The 22,135-nt window shown below is 43.9% G+C and overlaps 1 long non-coding RNA gene across 1 annotated transcript; it reads left to right on the top strand.

Annotated features, from left to right (window-relative positions):
* Positions 1–6,715: 6,715 nt before the first annotated feature.
* LOC142092408 (uncharacterized) lies at positions 6,716–8,705 on the top strand. Its single transcript, XR_012677061.1, has 3 exons — positions 6,716–6,743; positions 7,117–7,184; positions 7,965–8,705. It is a non-coding gene; the product is annotated as an uncharacterized LOC142092408 (long non-coding RNA).
* Positions 8,706–22,135: the final 13,430 nt, after the last annotated feature.

Below are 22,135 nucleotides of genomic sequence, written 5' to 3'. Positions count from 1 at the left end.
GACCCCTTAATTTCTTTTACATCCTGTGTCACAGTGATGAGGGCAAGTTATTCCTGTCACCAACAGGCTGCACCCAACCCTGACATGAGCTATCTACTCTCCAGCGTCCTGTCTGTCCCATCAGGTACTGCTCAATGTTTCTCAGCCTCAGTAAATCCTTTTTCATTAAATCTACAGAAGCTCATGATTTTAACATTGGTGGTTTCCCGAAGTTGAATCCTTGGTGTTGGTCAGAGGATGCTGTCACATATGTGCATGTCATTTACCCTGCAAACCCCAATTTTTTAGAGAGGCAGATGCAAAGTAAGCAGTAAAATTAAGAGCGTTGATCCACTCACAAAAGCCATCTCTTTTTAGATCATTACAGTGTGTAACATCCTTGAGTGAAACTGAGTCAAACCTGTAATTTCCAAGTAATCACTCAGTTTTGAGTGTTGTCATGTTATTACCAGCAGTAGCCAGCATTTGAAAAGGAGGCAGCAGAGAGTTTCTATTAATGTGCAATAAAAAATATTTTTCATCAATGGCATGTTTAAAAGCTGAAGCAGCAGAGTCATACCTCCTGAACCCCTGTCTGTATCAGTGGCAGCAGAGCAAACGTGTAGCAAAGAAGGGAAAAAGTCTGATCATAAAAAATTACAGAGACACTATGGGAGAGGCATAATACAGTAATTTGCAGGTTGGGATGAAAAAACATCAATGCTCAATTCTGCATATTGAGCTATTATGTATAAGTTATTATTAACAATATAATTGCTCGGCTCAGGTGCTGGTGGCAAGAGATTTCATATGATAAATATGCCTCCAACATAACTCAATTCTCTTCACTAGTGTTTGACTGAGGACAAATTAGGTTGTTTATATCTGGGAATGAATTTGGTGAAAACAGCCTATACCAAAGGGCCGGGAAAGTTGAAAAGGCAGGGTAAGATGAACATAAATGTTTCACAGTGAAGAATATTCTTGACCCCTCATAGTAAACCTTTTGGTAGAGGATTCAAATATGCAAGAGTCTGATACACATGCAGTAGCACTGACTCTCTTTGTGTGCACCATCTTCATGTAACATTGAAACTACCAGCTCAGTTTTTAGTACTGAAAATATGGAGTAATTGTCACTTTAAATTTAACCTCTTGGAGCAGCCACAATTCCATTGAGACACTTAAATTCTTCAACCATTATCAACATTCAGTACAAAAACTGTCCTCTTCCTCGTTATTTCAAAGCTAGATTGTTAAACATCTCAAACAGTTTTGGAGGAATAATAAAAATGAAAAGATATCAACAAATCAACCTTGTCTCCTTAAAGATCAGGGAGGAATGGATTTCCCTTAGTGCCTTCCACAGTAGTCTGTTATCATGAAGGAGGGACTATGCTGGCTTGCTAAAAAGAAAAAAGGGAGGGAGGAGAATGCAGCCATTGGGGAAGCTCTAGCTCCCTAAATATATTTCCTTATCAAGTTATTTGCAGTCTCTGTCTCTAAAGTCTAGGTACCCTTTGGAGAAGTTTTGCTCCAGATACATCAGTTCAGTTTTGCTGCTGTTACTAAGGAGTATCAAAATGCTCTGGTCTTTTCCATATGCCACAGGGAACCCAAAGTGCATTCCAGGAGCCAAATGCGTGACTCAGGTATTTCTTTCTTACTCCAGTGACTTGAACTGCACACTGCTTGTAGCGCTGCAAAACCAAACCTGTGATAGACTCAGCAAAAAGCTCTTCTGTTCAGTGGCAGAGGAAGCACAAGCAAAAGTGGCTCCGCACATTCAGCATGGCTACGCTACAGGTACGACTCTCCAGCGCCTGGCGCATTGCCGTGGTCTCGTTCTGGGCTACTTTGGGTACACCCGAGAAGTGCGGGTGTCTCTGCTCAGGGCTGGCCTGGCCACCTGAGCCTGTTACAAGGGCCTGCAAAAGGAGCCCTGGAGGACAGGGCAGCATCCTGCTGGTGCACAGCACCGTCGCCTCACAGAAGCATTGGTGAGGAAAGAACCAAGTTAACCTCACTGCCGAGGTGCCGAAGCACAGCCTCCTCTTCGGCGTGCCTTGTCTTTGACCCGACTGGGGTTCAGCCCCCGATCGGGGGCTGGGAGGGCGCCGGCCCGCCCCCCAAGGCTGCGGGCCAGGGCTGCCGCGGGCAGAGCTGCCGCGGGCAGAGCGGGGTGCCAGGGGCCAGCCCCCGACCCGCCCGGGGGAGTCCCGGGGGAGGCTCCGCGCCCCAGCCCCGAGGGGTCCCACGCGGCAGCGCAGCTCCGCGGGAATGCTCCCCTCAGGGACGCTCCCCTCAGGCGGAGCCGCGCGGCCTCCCCCGCGCTCCCCCCCGGGGCTCGGCGGCCCGCCCCGCCGCTGCCCGCGGCCCGCAGCGCGCCTGGCCGGCGGCGGCCACCCGACACCCGCCGCTTCCAGGAAGCCGCCCCCCTCCTCCCGCCCCGGCCGCGCCGCGCCGTCTGGGGCCGCCGCCGCCCCGCGGGCTGCCGGCGCGGGGCCGGGGGAGCGGCGCGGGGGGGGGGCGGGCGGCGCGGAGGCTGGCAGCGCGCCTGCCGCGGCCGTGCCCTCGGCTGCCGGCCACCGTGGGCGGCCCTGCGGCTCTCCCTGCTCGGGGGGGGGTCCCGGAGGGGGTCCCCCTCCTCGTCCCCAGCCCGGCTGAGCAGCCTCGGCAGAGACGCTCTCTGTGAGCGGCTCAGGCCTGGGGGAGAGGGCTGTTGTCCTGGGATAAATAACCCCGCCGCAACTTAAAGGCAGGGGTATGGGCCTACAGGGGAAAGAGGGAGTGGGGAGGGGCAGACAAGGGCTTGTTCTGCAGCATTTCTGTAATGTAATTACACAAGATTTAAATGAGCGAGTGTTTCCTACTGAAAAATAATCACTATTGTTACCCCCGAGCTCCACTCTTCTGGATCGCCTGATCTATATGTTTAAAATGTCAAGCCCAGTGTAGGAGCAAAGACTCAAAAAATCTAATTCTCAGTCTAAAAGAAAATCATTTTTGAGAGAGAGAGTGCGTGCGTGTGTGTGTGGCTGGCTGGCTTTCCGCGGTGCTACAGTTCCCATATGAAAATCAGCTCATAATGCTTCCATGGTTTATTTCTCCCTTCTACAGGATCTGTCCATTGTTCTTGTCTGGATCCATCACTAACTCAATCTGAGTCCATGGCAAACTTGGGAATATGTGTCCCCAAGAGCCATCCATGGTGTTGGGGCTGTTATCCCTGCTTCAGAGAAAGGGAACTGAAACGTGGCCAAGGTCACCCAAGGAAATCTGCACTAGATTAGCACCTGAATCATTCATTCTGCTCACAGAAATGCTAATTTCATCAACCAACATCTGAGCAGAGCTCAAAATGATATGGTTATGGAAGGTGTAGGTATTTCTGGTGTTGGTCCTACTCCATTAAGCTCAGTGGTAAATTTAATTGGCAGTGGAATGAGATCTAACCAAATATTTTCTTTGGGTTTGGTTCTCTTTTCATTAATATTTTATGTAAAACTGATGTAAGCAAGAGAGGAATTAGACTTTTTATTTATTTAATTCTTTTATAAAATATTTTTTGAATTATTGTGGAATTATTCAACAGACATGTTGATTTCTCGAAACAGACTGGGATATCTCAAATGAATGTCATAAACTTTTTTTTTTGTGCAATCCTTTATTTCTGCGTTCTTTACAGCAGGAGTAGGAGATAATGGGGCTGGAATGTTCTTCTTGATTGTTCATGTTAGTTCTCTGAGTCAAGCAGGATAAAACTCCAGCTAATCCTGCCATAAATTTAGGTATTCCTAATCCTTCAGTATTCCCACTTTTCTTCAGGCATTAGGCATGTAATCAGTCCTGTGCCAAAAAAAGAATATTAAAGAAAAAGTTGGGACTGTAAGCAGCTATAAAAAATGAAAAAAAAGTACAAGCTGCCCAGTATTGCTCAAGTTCAGATGGTTTTAATAGCTCTCCCCTCTAACCTGTCTGGCTCTGCAGTCCCTTAGCACAGGAAAATTTATATTTGGGAGCACGCAGAGATCTCTCTTGGGGCTGTTTACATAGTTCAGTACTCTTAATACAGTGGTATAGTGGTGCTTTGCCCCCTCTTATTGTAGTGTCCATTAAAGGCTTATATCTCTGCTCTTTGTAAGTATGGTAGAATTGGACAACTACCCCCAGCTAATGCATGGGGCTAGTGAGAAAAGGGAGCTAACTATGACATTTGGAGTTAAGAGTGTGGCTAAGCATGTTCTCTGGGGATTTAAACAGAAAAGAGTGGTTCCAAGCGAGAGGGGACCTGTTGAGAACTGCTGCCTCACAAGCAGGGGCTCAGTTTTAAGATGGGCCGCTTCTTGTAAAGGTGTGTCTTATCCCTTCTTCCCTGTGGAGCTGAGGTGGGGAAGTCTGCTCTGCAGTCCTCCAGCCAGAGCTGCCGTAGGGACAGGAACTGCTCTACAGGACATGGAAATCAATAGGGAGGACAGGGCATGTAGTGGGGGAGTGGGTAGAAGGAAGCAGGGCTCAGAGCAGCTTCTCCAGAATAAAGGAAGAACTAATGATGCTTTGGGGAGGGAAAACATATGGGGGGTGGATGTCCCTGCTGCTAATAGTGAGCGGAAAATGCATTCCTATCCACCTGCACAGTAGTATTTTGCTATGCTCTGCTTCATGGCTGTTATACCCCTTTTCTGATGCCTTATCAATAATTGGTGTTAGGTGATCCCTTGCAAAAGTAACATTTCTGCCTCCTTCCCCCTTCTTCCTAGCTTGTGTTGAGTTTGTTCTTTCCTCTCCTGCTTAGCCCGTGGCTTATATTACTGATGTGTTTAAAGAAGTGAGTTCATTTTCCTCTTCTAGGTTATATTTATTTCTTCAGGAGTTATCAGTTTGATGTATGTACACGTTATAAGGTGCTGCACTTCTTGGCGAGTGTTTTGCTAGGGGAGTCTGTTATTCTTGCTGTGGCTTGAAAGGGCTTTGGGGGTGTGTAATTTTTTTATTATTAAAGAAAAGACGACAAAAGGAAACCAACCTCAGCCTATGAAACTTCTCCAGCACAGCGAACTCGGTGATCAGAATTGCTAAATGGCCACAACAGGCTCAGAATTATCAAAGTGAACAGTGAAAGTCAGGCTAGCTCTTGGTATAACAAACTGGTGGTTCTTTTCAAGGCATCTACCTTTTCTCAGGTAGCAGGGAACTGGAAATTGGGAGCCACTGCAGGGTACCAACACTGTACGTGGGACTGCTGGACACTCAGAAAAAGCCCAGCAACTGCAATTCTCATACTAAGTTAGGTACACTACATAGTGTTCCTGCTGTCCCATGGACGTGTCAGCATGGGACAGGAGACTCACAGGCAGACTTTGGCTTACCATCCTTTTTCTATAGGGTGGGAGGATCCAAAGAAAAGGACCGATAGGGTTTTGGATGGGAGCTGTCAAGGAGGGTACAGGAGGAATCCAAGTGCAGCCACTGTTCCCAGCTCTGGGGTGGAGTGGTGGTCAATGCCTCTCACTGCACGTTTCTAGATAATCAAGTCTGCTTGCTTGATTATCTGTGGGCTCTTCCATCACAGCCACCCGTGTTCTGCTGGCCTGTTCGGAGCCAACTTGGGGAACCACCTCTGTGCGCCACAGGCACAAAGACGTTGGCCTGGCCTTACCACCAGGGGATATTTTCTCCCACTGGGAATGCTCTATGAACCATATATCTGGTATGTTTTTCTGGCTGATGTGGAGGCTTTACAAGCAAGCCAGCTGCTGTGAGGAGGCCACAGCCACACAGCTCCCAACTTGGGTTTTTATAAACACCAAAATAGACAATGGGGAAAAAAATAGAAATAAACAAGCTGGCTGCTTTTGATTAGGAGCAGCCCTTCTTCAGTCTGCACTAAAAGCACTCATGTTTGCTTAACGGTACAAATAATTAATCATGTGAAAGTGGATTCCTGGACCGGGATAAGATAGCAGGACCTTTTACTTGCACCCACAGGTCCATTTCTGGTGGGTTCCGCCAGCATCTTGCTGGCATTCTCTGGGGGATGAAGCCTGTAGAAATGTACAGGGATTAGTGAAATGGTTCCTTTGTCATCAGGCAGTTCTGGATCAGGCCCACTGTGCGAGTTTCCCTGTTGTCTCCAGTCTGCCGGAGGTTGTTCCCTTTTGTGCTTGGGTGCTGCAAATCCATGAACCAAAATGACCAACCTGACTGGCCTTAGGGACAGTGGTTTTATGCCTTGATCCTATGGCTGCACAGTGATTTTCACACTTAGCAGCAAAGCATATCTCTTCTTTGCTTAGCAAACAGTGTGTTTTATCTGGCGTAAAAATGAGTGTCATCTGCAAGTTCTACCAAGGGCCTATGAATTTAGAGTTTCTTGACTGTAATCCCAGCTTCTCTACCAACTCCCCATGGGTCTCTGTTTGTGCACCTTGGAGTGGGGATAGACATCCATATGTGCCTTACAGGAATTAATAGTGTGATGTTTGATTGAGAAATGTCTGTGCTATGAGGTGCTCAGATGAAGGATGTAGCTGTGAACAGTTCTTACTGCTCCTATTAGACCCTGTTAACAGAAGGGAGAAATAGTTCTACGCTGCCTTGCTTTAAATGGGGCAGAGTGCGAGGCACAGATACAAATGAAAACTGTTCACATTGTTTCTTTTTTCTTTTCCCCTACAGAGAACCTGGCCCTGATTCTGCTGTCATGCTGGTGTGGAAGAGCGATTCAACCGGTGTCAGAGGATTTCCGCTGACATAAATCTAGTGTAAGCAGGAGCATCATGGGGCTCTATATTGGACATTTTCCACTTTCCAGGGTGAATGTGTGGACTTCTCTCAGGCAGACAAGCCTTATCAGGCTGCTTCTTTGTCCTTGCCCTTAATTTTTCTTCTATTTGCCTATGTTATTTAACTGTGTAAATTTCAGAATTCTATTCCGTAAATCTGTCTTCCATAAATGCAAATGGAGCTGGGCATTAAAATAAGCCATAGTTAAACATTTTAGAGAGACTTTTCCACTTGCCACTGATAATCCCTTCCAAATTGGCAATAAATATATGGATTCTGCTACCATATGCAGGCAGCTTTGCTGGTATTTATCATGATTGATAGTGATAATTTTATTAATTAATTTCATAGCATTTTGAAGTGTTGCAAACTTCCTGTAGAACAAACAAGCCCCTACCCTGAGGAATTTTGCAGCAAAGGTATGTCTGATAAAGAATATTGAATTAGACTGAGATGTGAGTACATAAGGTCAAGCTTGCTATTCTGCTTTCATACAACTTCTCCAGAAACTCCCACGATAATAAATAATAATGATTACCTAATTAATTGTAAGGCATAATAGCAGCTTTCATCCAAGATCTTAAAAACTCTTTGAAAGGTGGATTTTGCAAATGTAGAACTGCAGCACAGGGATGAACAGCTTGATTTCTATCAGACAATGTGGAACTTGCCAAAGGGATACACAGGGGAGTGTGTAGCAAAAAGGGATTGAATTCATGCTTCTTGCAGCACTGTCCAGTGCCTCATTTTTGTGAGTGGTTGTGCCACACAGTTCACACAGTCGCCAAACATCCTTCCCACAGCGTGCCTTCTTGTCTGCCTTTCTTTCTTATGTGACCCAGAGCCCCAAGTAGTGTCTTTCAGGCATATCTTTTGAGATCTAGAAATTCACATCTGGCTGTAGAGATATTTCTATTCTGAGCAAGAGGGTTGTGTTCTCAGCACCCAGGGAGCAGCCTCACAGGATAACCTTACACCTGAAAATTGCAAGATCAGAAAGGTTCTGAGCATGATGTGCACTGATGGCAAATGCACAGCTCTCACACACAGTCATGCATGCAGGCAACAATGTGTAGAGTATCTTGAACAATTTGCAGGATTAGAAGAAAATACTCACTGCTGATCCCCTTCTAGATCATTCTGGTTTTTTTAAAAGACATATGGAAGCAGCTTCTCTAATACAAATGTATTTACTCTAGGTTTTCCCTCCCCCTCGTCATTTCTGCCAAAAGAACTGGAGAGCTGTGGTCAATGGCATCACTGAAGGACATGTGGGCTGACAGACAGTAAGTTTGCTACAGCAAATATTGCAGCCTTTTCCAACAGAGGCAAAACAAATCACATGTTGTCAGTGGTATTGCAGGTCAAGCATGAAGTTTTGCCAGCTCCCCCAGTCTGAGCAGAAACAGAAATCCAAGCAGTGAAGGGAGGCAGAAAAGATGGCTGACTGACTAGCTGCCTGCTCAGAGCTGCCTGTTTCATTTAGTTATCTGCTTATGTCTATTTTTCTATACTTTTTTTTTTTTTAACACACACAGTCCCCCAGTTTTCTATTATTATAGTGAGGAGTTTCATTCTGTGCCCAGCACCAAAGCTTTCCCCATCGTGGTACATATTGGACACCATTTTTTTCCTTCCCTTCTTATCAATTTATTTCATATAGTATCTCAACTCAGCTCAGTGCAGATTTGAAACCATTACCTTATGCCCAATGATTTTATGCTGTCTGGGAGGAGCAAGAGTGGAGAACACCCTTAATCCCTCTTCCTCTTGGCCAAAGAGGTAAAAGAGGAAGGGCAGTGTAGATGAGAAAGTTGGTCTCAGCTGAGACCCTCTTTTCCCTGCTCCATCTCTCTCCCTTCATGTATCTCCTGTCCCTTCTCTTCCCTTCTGTATTTCCTTGTTCTCTGACCTGTGCTGTAGTGTGGTGCTGGTGGCCTCGCTCTCTTCTCTCCTGCTACTCCTCTCTGTCTGGGACAAGGTGCTTGAGAGACTAGGGGCCCCATACAACTGACAAGAAGCCTGTGGAGTTGTTCCTCCTCTTTCCAGCTGTGAATATGGCCCAAGGGGCTTCTAATCACTTTCATTCATTCTGCACACAATGAGTAGAGCAGCAAAAGCTCACAACAAGGGAGAGGGAGGGAGGGAATTGGCAGAGGAAGAAAAGGGTGGGAGGAGAGAGATGGGTTTCTCTCTTTATCTATGAAGCTGGAGACTTCCCTGTTTGGGAAATGAAGGCCCTCTGACCCATGGGTCTGTTCCTTCCAGTTCAGACAATGTGCAGATGTTCTGCCAGGCCTTGCCGCACCCGTTTTGTAGCTATAAAGCCTTTGCATTCAATTCTATCAAGGTTGGCTCTTTCCCAAAGACATTAAATGCACATGAGAAATAAAAGCACTTTGCAGTGCTAGAGCTGTTCATTCCTCGGGAAGTCCTAGAACTTCATGGGTGGAAGGCAGAGACTCTTCAGGAGACTTTTGGAAAGCCATTTGTCTCCAAAATATTCTGGGTCAAGAAAGCAGAAAGTATGATCAGACTCACCTATAAGAGCAAGAGTTTGAAAATTTACTGGGGAAGTTAGAAAGGTTAGGGCTGGAAGGGCGAAAACATTTTGAAGAGGCCTGAGCTGAGATGAGTGCCTAGAGATTTCTAGCATTGCACTGAGTTAGTACTTCAAGGTGTTGTGCAAAGTTGAAGGGCAGGAGAGGAGCTTTGAATGGCCACATTTAGAATTTGTTATCTCCTTTTTTTCTCTCCCTGTGGGGGTCCTTGACAAACTGGTCAAATGCATGGAGAGCAGCTATCTTTGGTCCTACTATCCTGTGCCAAGAAAAGGGATAATGATGGTATGAGCAGGGTATGTATGGGGATGGTTGGCTCTGCTCAGTGAGACAGATACATCAGAGAACAACTAAGAACAGAAGAACATCCTGTAAGTGTGTGTGTCTGGCAACAATGGGGTAAGAAAAAGGCAAATATTTCTAGACAGCCTTATTTGGTAGAATTCCTAGGGTCATCCATGGAAGAGAAGGGTGGGAAGCAGTTGTAGAATTAAAGAATAATGTGTACCTGGAAACCCAGCACTCCATTTTACAAGGAAGCAGCCCCTCTTAGAGGGGCTGTGCGAATGCTTCCAACTTCCTGATCTTTATGAAGAGCCTTGATTTGAAAGCTTTCTTGGGGGATGAAATCTGATGGCTGTGTTGCTAGCACCTGTTGGAGCCTGGAAGAGCTGTATGTGTTAGATGTAAAAAGTTTTCAAGGTGCAACAGGCCCAGAAATGTTTCCCTCCATGCATGCATGAGATACTGTGATTAAAAATGCTCCTACAGAGAGGAAAATAAAAACAACAGCCCAGGAACTGCTTGAAGAAAGATATTTATGTCCTCAGTTGTAAAACTAGCCAAGCTCCCCAAAGAAACAGCAGTAACAGAATTTAGCTGTTGGAACCCAAAGATGCATTGTTCTGATTTAATAATTAATGTGGAGTTAATTGAGGCTTTTACTGAACTGAAACAGGATAAAAGAAACCCGCCAGTCTGGACGCCATGGTTCTCTGAGAACAAGTTCATTCTGTTCCCCTGTGACCCCCTCCCCACTCCCTCTGCCACACGCCGCTCCCCCTTTCTTTTCCCCCCAAATGGGTGTGGAGCGTGACCGCTTCTGCTGGTCTGTACACAAAACAAGGAGGCAGGGAAGATGGCCACAGAGGCAACTGGGTATGGGGAAGGGGAGAGCTACGAGAGAACCAAGTCTGGTGGTGAATGGAGCTTTCCTCCTTCCCTCTCCTGGGCCATTGTTTGACAGGGATTTTCCATATATGCACTGACTTGGGAATTACTGAGCCATGCAGCAGTCACAAAGGATGCCTCCAAAAGGCAGCAAAATGGAGAGAGACACGAAATGGGAGAAGCTGGCTCCACGTTATCTTTAAGAAAGTAAATAATGACATGGGTTTATGGCTTACAATTTAGTGCTTTAGAAATTGAGTCACACAGAATGGATTCAGAACAAAATGGCTTTTAACCCCTTGGAGTATGTGCAATGTGAATAAATACTACTCAGGTTTATTGGGGAAAATGGCAAGATTTTGGTGTCAGAGTTGTTAGTTACTAGAGAATGGAATGATCAGAGAACATCTTGGATTAGGGCATGGCTGCTAGTTTTTAGATCCTCTGGAAGAAAGGCTGGAGTGGCCTTTATCTTATTGTAGTCGGTAGAAGTCTTTATACCAATTTCAAGGACCTTTGGATGAGAATTTGTCAGCCTATGATGAAGGAAGAGCTGTTTTTATAATTTTATTTCTGATTATAACAGTACTGGGGGAACATGGCTAGGACACATGAGTCTTGGAGTAGATCTGCCCTAAATTCTGGGCTATGCAGTCTCCAGCCCTGGGTCAATGTTTCATGGAAGAATGCAGCCTTTGTTTCAGCCTGATGACATATTATGGTATGTTAGTAGAGAGGTGAGGGAGTTCTGCTGATACGTGAGGGGTAAAAGAAGTGTTTCTGAGAAGGAATAGTTCCTTTCTCTTGATTCTCCTTTCCATCCTTTCACCCCCTCCTGTGTGGGCCTGCTACTTTGATTCCACCCGTCATCATCTACTTAGAAACCGGAGGAACAGCAACAACTGTTGGAAGTCCATGAGATTGTGACCACTTAGCAGTTTGCAAAACAGACCTTGAATATTACCACCAAAACTATAAGCCCTGCAAGTCCAAGCCACCAGTGGTGTATGGTGTGGGAGTTCAGACTTTTCTGTCCTAAGGACTTGCTCTGGAGATAGCTGAGCTTCTGAGATCCAGTTAAGCCTTCTCAACACAATCCCTCTTACAAGATGAGGGAACAGGAGTCAAGGGAACCCAAGGAAACTAGGGAGACCCTACTATTTAGCCAATTCTTTTTCTTTTTCACTAGGTTTGGTGAGGAGAAGGGAAGCAGGGGCACTGGCTGGGACTCAAGACTGAACTGGATTTTTGTTCAATAAGCCTTCATGCACATGCAATGTCAGTTTATGCACAAACATTGGAAGTGTTTTACCTTCTTCCTCGTCCCCATGCTGTTATTCAAGTGGTTTTTAGGGAGGTCATATAGTGGTGGCTAGAAGAATTACTCCAGCAGTGCTGACCCAGAGTTCAGTTCTCCCTCCCTTTCCATTTTCAGTTGCTGCTTTCAGACCAACTAAGGTCTCTGTGTTTTGCATCTCTTTGCACTTTCAGCCACCAGTCATCCTCTCCTCTAACATATTGCAGAGGAAGGAGTGCCTTAACATTCATTTTGCCATGACATTCCAGTTGAGGCCTTGTTGCCCTAGCTGGAAGTGGGATTATATTGGAAACTTGGGAGGACCTTTGCCTTTTTTCCCATTTAGTAACTGCTCTTCAGCAATTGCCTCCAAGGAACTTTTTATTTAAGTTTTCCCTTTATTATTCTAGGTTCACTGAACACAGTGAGTGAAAACTCCTGCCTGGAGCACAAAAAACTGCAGAGCAAAGCTCCTCTACATTGCTGATGCTCGATGGGATCAACAGAAGTGAGGTATGCAACACTCGGGATTCAGACTCTCTCTTTGGAAATGGGAATGCTGGAACTTTGGGTCATTTTCCCTCCAAATGAGTGGGGTGACATAAAATATTACTAAGCTTGCAGAAAGTGCTTTTCCACCACCTCTAAGTCCACACATCTATATCTGTAGCCCTGAAAACCACCTAGGATGTCATCTCCAACGTATATGCTGTCCTTAGAATACTTGTCTCCAGACCTCCCTAGAGTCTTCATGCTGGAGACAGTTACTAGCCACCTTAAACCTCGACCAACTCTTCTCTATGTCCGAATATACATTTTAGAAAATTAAGTGTATTAATTACATGTCTACTACAAAGCAAGCACTGCATGCACATTCAGGAATCTACTGCAGTCCCCCCTTCTGCTCCACATGAATTGGAAGGAGTTAGGGAATGCTGCCAATGACAGGATTTGCAGAGAAGCACAATGGTAAACTGCTGCTAACGCACGCACTGCAGATGTTGGTTTGGGATCTGGTAGTATATAGGACGTAAACACTCTGATTATGGAACGGGGACTCTCTGGATAAAACTACACAGCCAGTTAATGTACCATCTAAAAACTACTTTTATACCCTGAAGAGATTAGTGTCTGTCATTTGGGCTTTTACTTTAGAGTCTAATAGCTGGAGATTTAATCCCTTATTCAGAGAAGTAATTATTGTTCATATAAATAGGTCTGTTGGAGTCAGTGAGCCGAGCTCACTGAGGGGAGGGATAGTCAGTTTTATCAGTCCAAGCCTCTACAGCATTGTGCAATGTGTGATGCAGTATTTAGTACATATAGGAATGGTGAAGTATATTACACTTTTTCAGTGGTAATCTGTGGAAACATTCAGGTTCGGATGCTGACTGAGGACATAGCCCTCCACATCTACTTGTGATATATGTGTCTGCATCAGCCCCTTGCCAATGATGGGTTGGATGGCAGGACATGGTTCTTCCTGAAACCAGTATTATGCAGGGTGAGCCTACTTTGGAGCTGGGATCTCAATCTTCAAACCCCTCAGGTACTTGCTGCTGGACCACCTGACAGGGCTTTGATGAAGCTGGAGCTGTATTTTTTCCCAGTGAATAGAAACATGCATCAAGTTTTGGATTCCTTCATTTTTAACGGCTAAATACATCAGGTGTGATTTCTGTGGCTTGAAACACGTGAGGTTTGCAGGAATTTATAATGTGTTGTTCTTTACTGCCTATACCAGCTGGCAGCTGGGTCTGAGGGGGATCCTGCAGCACTCACACCCTTATCTTTCAAAGAGCATTCCTGGCAATGGTGCTGGGGTTGTCATGCCAGGCCAGGAAGCAGACATGTGCAGCAACAGAGCTGTGATTTTTTTCCTTCCTCCCACCTATATGTGGGGGAACTCCATCAGCCATCAAGGGAAAACATAGCAGCACACAGCACATCTCTGAGTGTGGAAAAGGGGATGCTGGGCACTTGGAGAAAGAGGAAAGACCATGAAGAACAAAACCTAAATATAATCACACACTTCTTGAGGCTCATGGGAACACAGTATATATGTGCCTCCTGCAAGGTCGCACTTTAGGTACATCCCTGGTTATTAAAAAGGGATACTTTTTTCCATCTGAGTGTATGATGCATGTGGGGTTCAAAGAAAAGAAAGGTGTGTGGGATGAGGATCTGGTTGCGGTCATTGTTGCCAAAGAAGCCAGTTTAAGGAAAAAAAACTGCAGCTGTGGGGTATTATTATTTATGTGCAATCCCATAGTAGCCAGAAGCCTGTATCACAGATTAGAACCATACTGTAACACACTGAACTCTTGCTCCTCTACGGCCGTTAAATTCTTGTGATTGTGTTTTCATTTCTGGTTTTAGTTTTGCTTTTTTTGTTGATGCTGGTTTGTTTTTTACTGTTGTCACTTCCTCTGGAGATTTATTGATTCTGCATTTGGGTGAGATTTTGAACTGCAGTTTGTGCTTTAGCTTTGTTGCCATTTAAGATAATAAGCTGGTCTAATTCTATGTTCACAGCATACTGGCTTCTATAGGAATGGAGTTATGCCAATATTGGTAGTTTTGGAAAATCATTTGCAAGTGTGTGCCAAACCCCCGGAGGGTTTGACGTTTAGAAACACAGAAATTAGAAGAAAAGAATGGGTCCAGTGATCCAGTTCCTAAGCTGTTCATTGTATGACCTTAGGCAACTCATTTAATTTCTTTGTGCTACAGTTTATCTATCAAAAAAATAGGGATAATATCTATTTATCTCTTGCAATAGGTTGGGAAATCTAATAAATGTTGGCAATAGCTTTTGATCCTGTAAAAGTAACAGAGAACAGCAAAAGATGGTATTTACAAATTCACGTTTCATTTTTCTTGTAATTGACATTGTTATGATGCTATTTGGAATTAAGCTGATCCTAAATAGTTCACTGAAACAGAATTCAACAGACTCTTGACGCTGGCATGTGGGAGGTTCTAATGTGACTCAAATTTAGAGTTTCTCTTTCATTTGCTTAGGTAGTTGAATTAAGTCTTGTTGGGCATGCAGCCCCAGACAGGTCACATTGTATACCTTCCATGGATCACACCTACCTGTTCTCCATAGCACCGCCGGTCTTCTCTGTTTTAGGCACATTAGATACAGCCCGGGGGGCCACACATAGGTCGACCAGGTGTCCTCTGTCTGTCTGTAGGTGATCCTGTGGTTTTGGCTTAGTCAGTGTAGAGAAGTGCATTGATTGTGCTGTGCTTTTATATGAAATCTGGTCCATAAACAAAATAAATCGCAGACCCAGCTGGAGTTGGAGCTGTGAAAGCAAGCAGCACTGGAAAATGAGCCTTGTTTAGGGAGATTTATTGAAATGAGCCATATACTCACACCAATATATATTATCTGTTTGTGTATGCTTACCTGTATCTGTACATGTGTGTATATTAGAAAGGTAGAAATCTAATGGTCATAGAGTAACCATATAAAGCTTTAGGGAAGAAATGAACATAAATGACAAGGGAAGTATTTCCTTCCCTAATGAGAAAATGAAAATAAATTAAAAAAAAAAAAAAGAAGAAAAAAAAAAAAGAAAACACACATATGTACATTCTAGGAACAGAATACTGTCAGCTGGACCAGAGGTGCAAGTAGAGGACATATCTGGCTCCTAAGGCTTTCTCAGGACTGTGGTCTGCCATTCCCCTAGAACATCGAATTGGATGAGGAGAGCAGATCCCAGATGAAGTCTCCTTCTCAAGGTCCCACAGACCTTATGAAGGGCCCAGAGGGCACATGTGCGTCAAAGAGAAACAGGCAGAATCATGCTATACAGAGGGGGAGAATTTAATTCAGGCTTTGAAACACCCAAAAGGGGATTAATACCCATAATTTTTTTAAAACAAAAAATATCTCCTGTCTATTAGAAAATCCTTTGCCTCCCTGCAGGAGAGAGGAGACTGGGAACTGAACAGAACGTAGGATGTAAGAGCAAACTGTAACCCAGTGAATTAGTCTTAACTATAGCGAAAACAGCACTTGTGTAAATGAGGCCCCTAAGGGCCGATAACCAAGCAGTAAAATGTTACAGGAGGGAAGTAAGTCAGGGCTATAAACCTGGGAAGTCAGGACTGGGTAGCCAGTATCTGGAGCATAAAACAGGCGAGATTAAAGGATGACAGATGAGGGCTGGGAAGGATGCATGAATCCTTACCAGCATAAGGATTCCAATTCCTGTGGCCTAAAGACAGGCTTGTTCCTCTGAGTACTGCCAGGTACCAGAAAATGACTCAGATGCCCACTGAGAACTTGTGAGGAGAGTAGAAAAGTGAGCGATGGATGATAAAATAAGGAAATATAATCAAATCAACATTGAGTGTATTTGATTTAAGAGGACACCAATGAATAGAGAAGGGGAAGAAAGCAGCAGGGTGAGAGTTGCTGTTGGATGGGACTGTGGCTTGAGTGAGATATAGTGCAAGCCCTAAATTATCATCATCATTATTTTTTGGCTGGGCTGTGTTGTGACATCAATACCAATTTACACTCTGGGTGAGTAGCACTTACTACCTTCTTGTCTTCATAAATTGTGCATTGTCCTTATTTATTTGCTTCCCCGTCCCCTTCCTCTCCCCCTGCATTGCCTTGCTCCTTCTTTATAAGCATAACGGGGATGGTGTATCCTTGCTATGTCCTTGATGAGTTTGATGTTTAACCCCAGTTATGGATCCCCAGTTCCACTCTCCTTTCTTTTGTGCCAGGTATGGGAATGTTCAACTTGTATTCTTTCTTGTGAGGAGGATGATGTGTACAAAAGGAGGCAAGGTTGGCATTACTCTTGATAGACCTGTTAGCAAGTGATTCTTTTATCATCATGCAGCTGGTATTTCCATGATACTTTGTGTTGCTCATGTCTAGCCAGGAGTGGACATGTTGGCTATTCTGAGTCAAAGCCTTCTTCCTGACATCATGTGGTATGCATTTAAAGGTCATAATTTTTATACTTGCTTTTTCTTCAAATTTAGTAAGCTACCTCATATTGTAAAGTCCACAAAAGCGCTGCTGTGGCATCACAAAATATCTTCAAAACTACTTTCAAGCATGAAAGAAGCAGGTTGCATCACGGCAACCTCAGCAGTACGTGGAAGCAGGTCTGCTATTTTTGATATATCCATAGGACAGAGCTACTCAATCTTTTCACTGTGTGGACTAAATTCTAACAGAGAAATCATTCTGCAGGTCACCTGCCTTCCCAGGGCATCCCTTCGATGCCTATTGTAATATTAAAAAGACAGAGTGTCTATTGTTTTTCTTCAAGCATAATATAGCAGCTGAGGGAAAAAACCCTCACCAACACTGTGGTCAACACTGACCACATTATCTTAGGTAACTACAAGATATATCCTTCTGCTGTTCAAAAAGAGCATAGTTAGGGAGATAGAACCCATTTGATTATATATGGGTTTTTTTTTCTGTAAATCTGTGTTGGCATTTTCATCCTGCAGAAAACACAGCACTGAGAAGGGAGGTGTGGGAGAAGCATTAGAAGACAATAAAATCAAGCGTATCCCAAATAAAAGATCAGGTTGGAACTGTAAACTCTATGGAACTTTTGCAAAAGGATTGGGAAGTAATCTAAATAGCCAACAAGTTGGAGAGTTTGATTGTGGGTCTTAAGAACAGCCTATCCCAGGTGAATGAATAGATCCCAGCTACAGCAGAGTTCTCAGAAACTGGAGATAGGTAATGTGTCTGGCCTGCTGTCACTCACCATCCCCTTTCTCATCTTAAATTGATTAAAAAATTTTCTTACTTGCTCTTTTGGTATGAACAATTAAGACCACCCGTCTTGAGGAGGGGAAGAAAATGAAATTCAGTTACCACATTTCCTTGGAGGAGGAGTACTTTCACTCAGCTGATTACCTTTCTGGAGTAAAGTTGGAGATGTAGCTGTCGTCTTTGTTTTCTCTCTACTTCTTCTCTCTTTCTCTGTAATGTTGGAAAGAGCAATCAGCTTGGTGTAGCAGAAGGAGGATGAAGTGTCTATATCAGATAGATGCCATATAATTTACCAACTTCTTTTGTCCCCCATTGTGTGCTAAGGACTAAAGGATTCACAGGTTGAACATCCACAGCCAGGTATCTAGAAAGGAGCCTTGCAGAAGAGATAATGTTCCTTATAGCACATTGCCATTTTTTTAATAAACATCTTTGAAAACATACAATTAAAGGAAGCAAAAAGCATGCCCAGGATAGTGGGGCACTTTTTCATAGAATCATAGAATCATTAAGATCATCGAGTCCAACCATCAACTCAACACCACCATGCCCACTAAACCATGTCCCTAAGCGCCTCATCTACATGTCGTTTAAATACCTCTAGGGATGGTGACTCCACCACTTCCCTGGGCAGCCTGTTCCAAGGCCTGACCACTCTTTCAGTAAAGAAATTTTTCCTAATGTCCGATCTAAACCTCCCTTGGCGCAACTTGAGGCCATTTCTTCTTGTCCTTTCTCTGTCTTACTATCAGGTGAGGTTTTTGGGTACTCCTAATCATTGGTATAAAGGACGGTAGGACTGCAACAAGGGAAAAGAAAAACAATGTCTGTCTGGGTTACTGGTTCAAGTTCCTACTATCCCTAGTCCAAAAGAGTATGAAGGGTTGAGCTGTGCAGTCCTGGAGCCACATAGGTCTATGAATGGTTAGCTGTTCTTGCTGTAGGCTGAGATCTTACCGCAGGATTTTTAGCTGATGATGTGACTTTTGATTTTTTTATCTTAATTCCCACTATGTGACGTTGTAGGAGAAAGGGTGTCTGTAACCATTAACAAGAACAATTATGGAAGGAGAAGAAATCTTGATTTGGGAAGCTGATAAGCTGTCATTTTATGTCAATCAGCAGAGATGCACTGGTATCCACTGATAGTTTATGCTAAACCACTGGATTTTACACTGAAACAGCTGAGTTGTGCACATGTTCTCCTGCTCCGGCTTTGCGACTGGGTCAGTGATTAAATGAATTAGAGAAAGTCCATTTGGAAAGTGAATGTGTGCCAACTTCCTTTTTCAGTTGCAGTTGAAACTCTGATATAAATTAAACTGAAATAAGTCTGGCTCAAAATGACAACCCTTTTTCAGTTGCTTAAAATCACACCTTAAGTTGATCTGATATCCCTCAACATACGGGATAACTCTTAATCTCCTCATGAATTGAAGTTTGGCTGTCAGAGGGGCAGATGGTAAAGCTGAAGCTAACAGTTCTCAGAATTACCTGTTCATGATATTGTAGTGGATAGCTCTTGGCTGTGGCATGAGTTAAGAAGCAGAATAGAGCTCATACTGACTGGTTTATTTTCAGAGCATGGTGTCCACACGCACCCATCCAAAGTTGTTCTCCCACAACAGAACCTGAGGAAGAGGGTGATAACACAGCAGCAGCATATTGCGAGCAAGTACTCACACACAAAATCCCATTTAATTGAGAGGGGATTTCTATCTGTGTAAGCACCACTGTTGCATATAAGGGTGCAGAAAATGCAAAACTAACAGTGGTAAACTGAAGAGAGGAAGTGAAGGAGAGTGGGAGACCAAATTAATTTGGCAATGCCTCAGTCAATGTGTGTTATTTCATTTGGCACACAGGTGCCAGGTGATGGGCAATGTCACTATCAGGAAAAGGACAGAGACTTCTCTTATGCTAAAGGATTACAGATTTAATCTAACAAAGCCTGTCTCGTTTGCAATAGTAACTCCAGTTCACAATCTCTCCTGTCATATTCTGCACGTAGTTGAATGTTTATTACTGTATACAAGAAATACGAGGTTTCTTCCTGATTCCTGTATGATCAGTTCATGCTCTGATGCTTACAGCCAACAGAACAGAAAGTTGGGAATTTGCTTTCTTTTGAGAATCTGCTTTGCAGAAAAGAAAATAGATTCAGATAATGTGTAAAGAACCTTGGTGCTTGTGCCTGCCTAGAGGAAACAGGCAAAGGAGGACTGAAAAAAAAAAAAAAGCCAATGACCTTATTTAGGGGTAGTAGATTTAATAATCTCTAATGGAATTACTGGTGAGGAATCTAGATGCTCATCTCTTTCCTGTAAAGGTTTGGGGTTTTATTTTTGGTTTTTTTTTTCCCCTCTCTCTAGCCTGCCGCCTTCTGCAGGGAATCAGTATGTAGACATTCTCCTAGGACAGCAGCTGCATGATGGTACCCTAGCTGTAAGGTCGTGCCCTAGCATAATACATTATGAGACAGTGGGTTAGAATATGCTTAACCCTGTACAGGTGCACAGGGAAGAAGATGGATGCAAGGAACTTTTTACTGCTGCCTCTGTGCGGGGGGCAGGGAGGAGGCACCATCTCTGAAACTCCTTTTACACACTGTACGGTGCTGTGGGAATCTAGTCCAGACTAGAATGGAGTCTAGCCCCAGGCACAGTGCCTTGGGGAACAGCTGCCAGTGTTGAGTCCTTCTTTAGCTTCCCTACCCACCCCACATCAGCAGAGACTTGCAACTCTAGCTTTTCTTACAGCACCGAGTTGCAATAATGCAAACTAATTGCCAGGATGCAGCAAAAAAAGCTGAATCACTTGCCAAAACGATAGAGCAGTTCCTTCATTTCCATTTTCTGCCTGCACAAAGGTAGAGTAGGAATTAAAATCCTGGGGAGCACTCGCACCCTCTCAGGCTGCAGCTGAATGATGGAAGTATTTGGAATTTCACTGCTAGCTCTGTGGTTTGTTTGATTTGGGGGAAGCAGGAGATGTAGACCTCCCTAGTGCCCCATGCAGAATAACATGCCTTTCCTTAAGCACTGCTTTAGTAAATATTCTGGGTAAATACTGGGTAAAAACTGCCATGTTAGATTTTCCTGGAGGGAATTTTCTGGGGTTTGTAACTGGTCTTGGTGACAAGAGAATCTCCCTATAGATAATGACATGAGAGCAGTGCCATTTCAGCTATGGTCTTGGACAAATATGAAAGAATAACTTGGCAAGAGGTTGTGGTTTGGTGGACAGTAGATACTGCCCCCCCCCCCCAAAAAAAAAGACATAAAACCAGCAGCATTGACTCTTAAGTATGGATTTTCCAAGAATGAATGTTGATCAGATGAAATATGTGATTAGTTCACTATGTTAAAGGACCGCAACCCTTTTGTTTGTTGCTTGTCTGCATCAAGAACTTATTAGATTCATTGTTTAATTTTAACGGGTATTACAGAAGAATCACTCTCCCAATTTTATTTCTAAATCTTAATCCACCTAATACTCTGTACATGAATGGCCCCATTGTATTCACTAGCATCAGTAGTTAGTAATTCTTAGCTGGATTAAATCATTAGGTCCTGATCCTGCTAACAGTATTGCACTATGGGTAACTTTACTCAGGGGTTAGCTGAACCGAGATTTGTAGACTCATATGGGTGGAGTTGTTTGTAAACAACAAGTGTTTGCTAGACTTGAGCTATTAATGAATTCACTGGTATGGTTCATTTACTTAATATTAAACACTTCTATAATGCCGAACGTTTTGGGCATTGAATAAGATAAGGAGCATTTGAAAGGAGTAGATTTATTTGTGCGTATGTCATCATACAGTTTTTGTATGTGGAAGATGCCTTAAACTAAACTGTGGTAAGTCATTCTCTATGGCTAAAAGTATCTAAGAACATTTAGATTATATTTATAATATTGTATAGGTAATATCTGATTATTCCATACACAGAAAAAGCATCTAAATTTTGAATGTAGGAATGTCAGGATGGGGCTCAAACCTCAGGATGAGCCCTAAGACTTTACCTTCCTTTGGATATCAAGCACTGTCTGCTGCAGGAGGCAGGATGAATGCTGAACTCCTTGGAGCAGTGATGGGACCTAGGGGCAAGTCTTCCATCCTTCTACAAGAAGCAAAGCACAACTCTAGACAAATGATAATATAATATAATATATATTATATACCATACATATAATATAATATAATAATTTGTGCTTCTAATAGAAATGCCAACAATCTGTTAGCTCCTTGGCATTGTGGCAAGCCAGCTTGCAGTAGACACCAGGATTGTCCAGTTCCCAGTTGCCCGTCCCGGTTGTGGCTGCTGTGGTGCAATCAACCTGGATCAGGGCACAGGCGTTTTTGTTGTGTCCATAGTTGACTCACCCAAAGCAGTTCACATGGGCTTCTCACGATCCTAGAGACACCATTACCTCACACGACACTCCGGGGCTTGATGGCTGAGATTAGAGGACTGTTACTTGGGCCATGAGGACAGGTTCATGCTGTGAACGCGTCACCTTTTTGCTCTGGAGGCTGAAGCATTCTGCTAATCCCCAGGTCTAATA

This window comes from Calonectris borealis, chromosome 23, assembly GCF_964195595.1.
Source record: "Calonectris borealis chromosome 23, bCalBor7.hap1.2, whole genome shotgun sequence".
Taxonomy (NCBI): Eukaryota; Metazoa; Chordata; class Aves; order Procellariiformes; family Procellariidae; genus Calonectris; species Calonectris borealis.
This window is presented reverse-complemented; position numbering and strand designations above follow the sequence as displayed.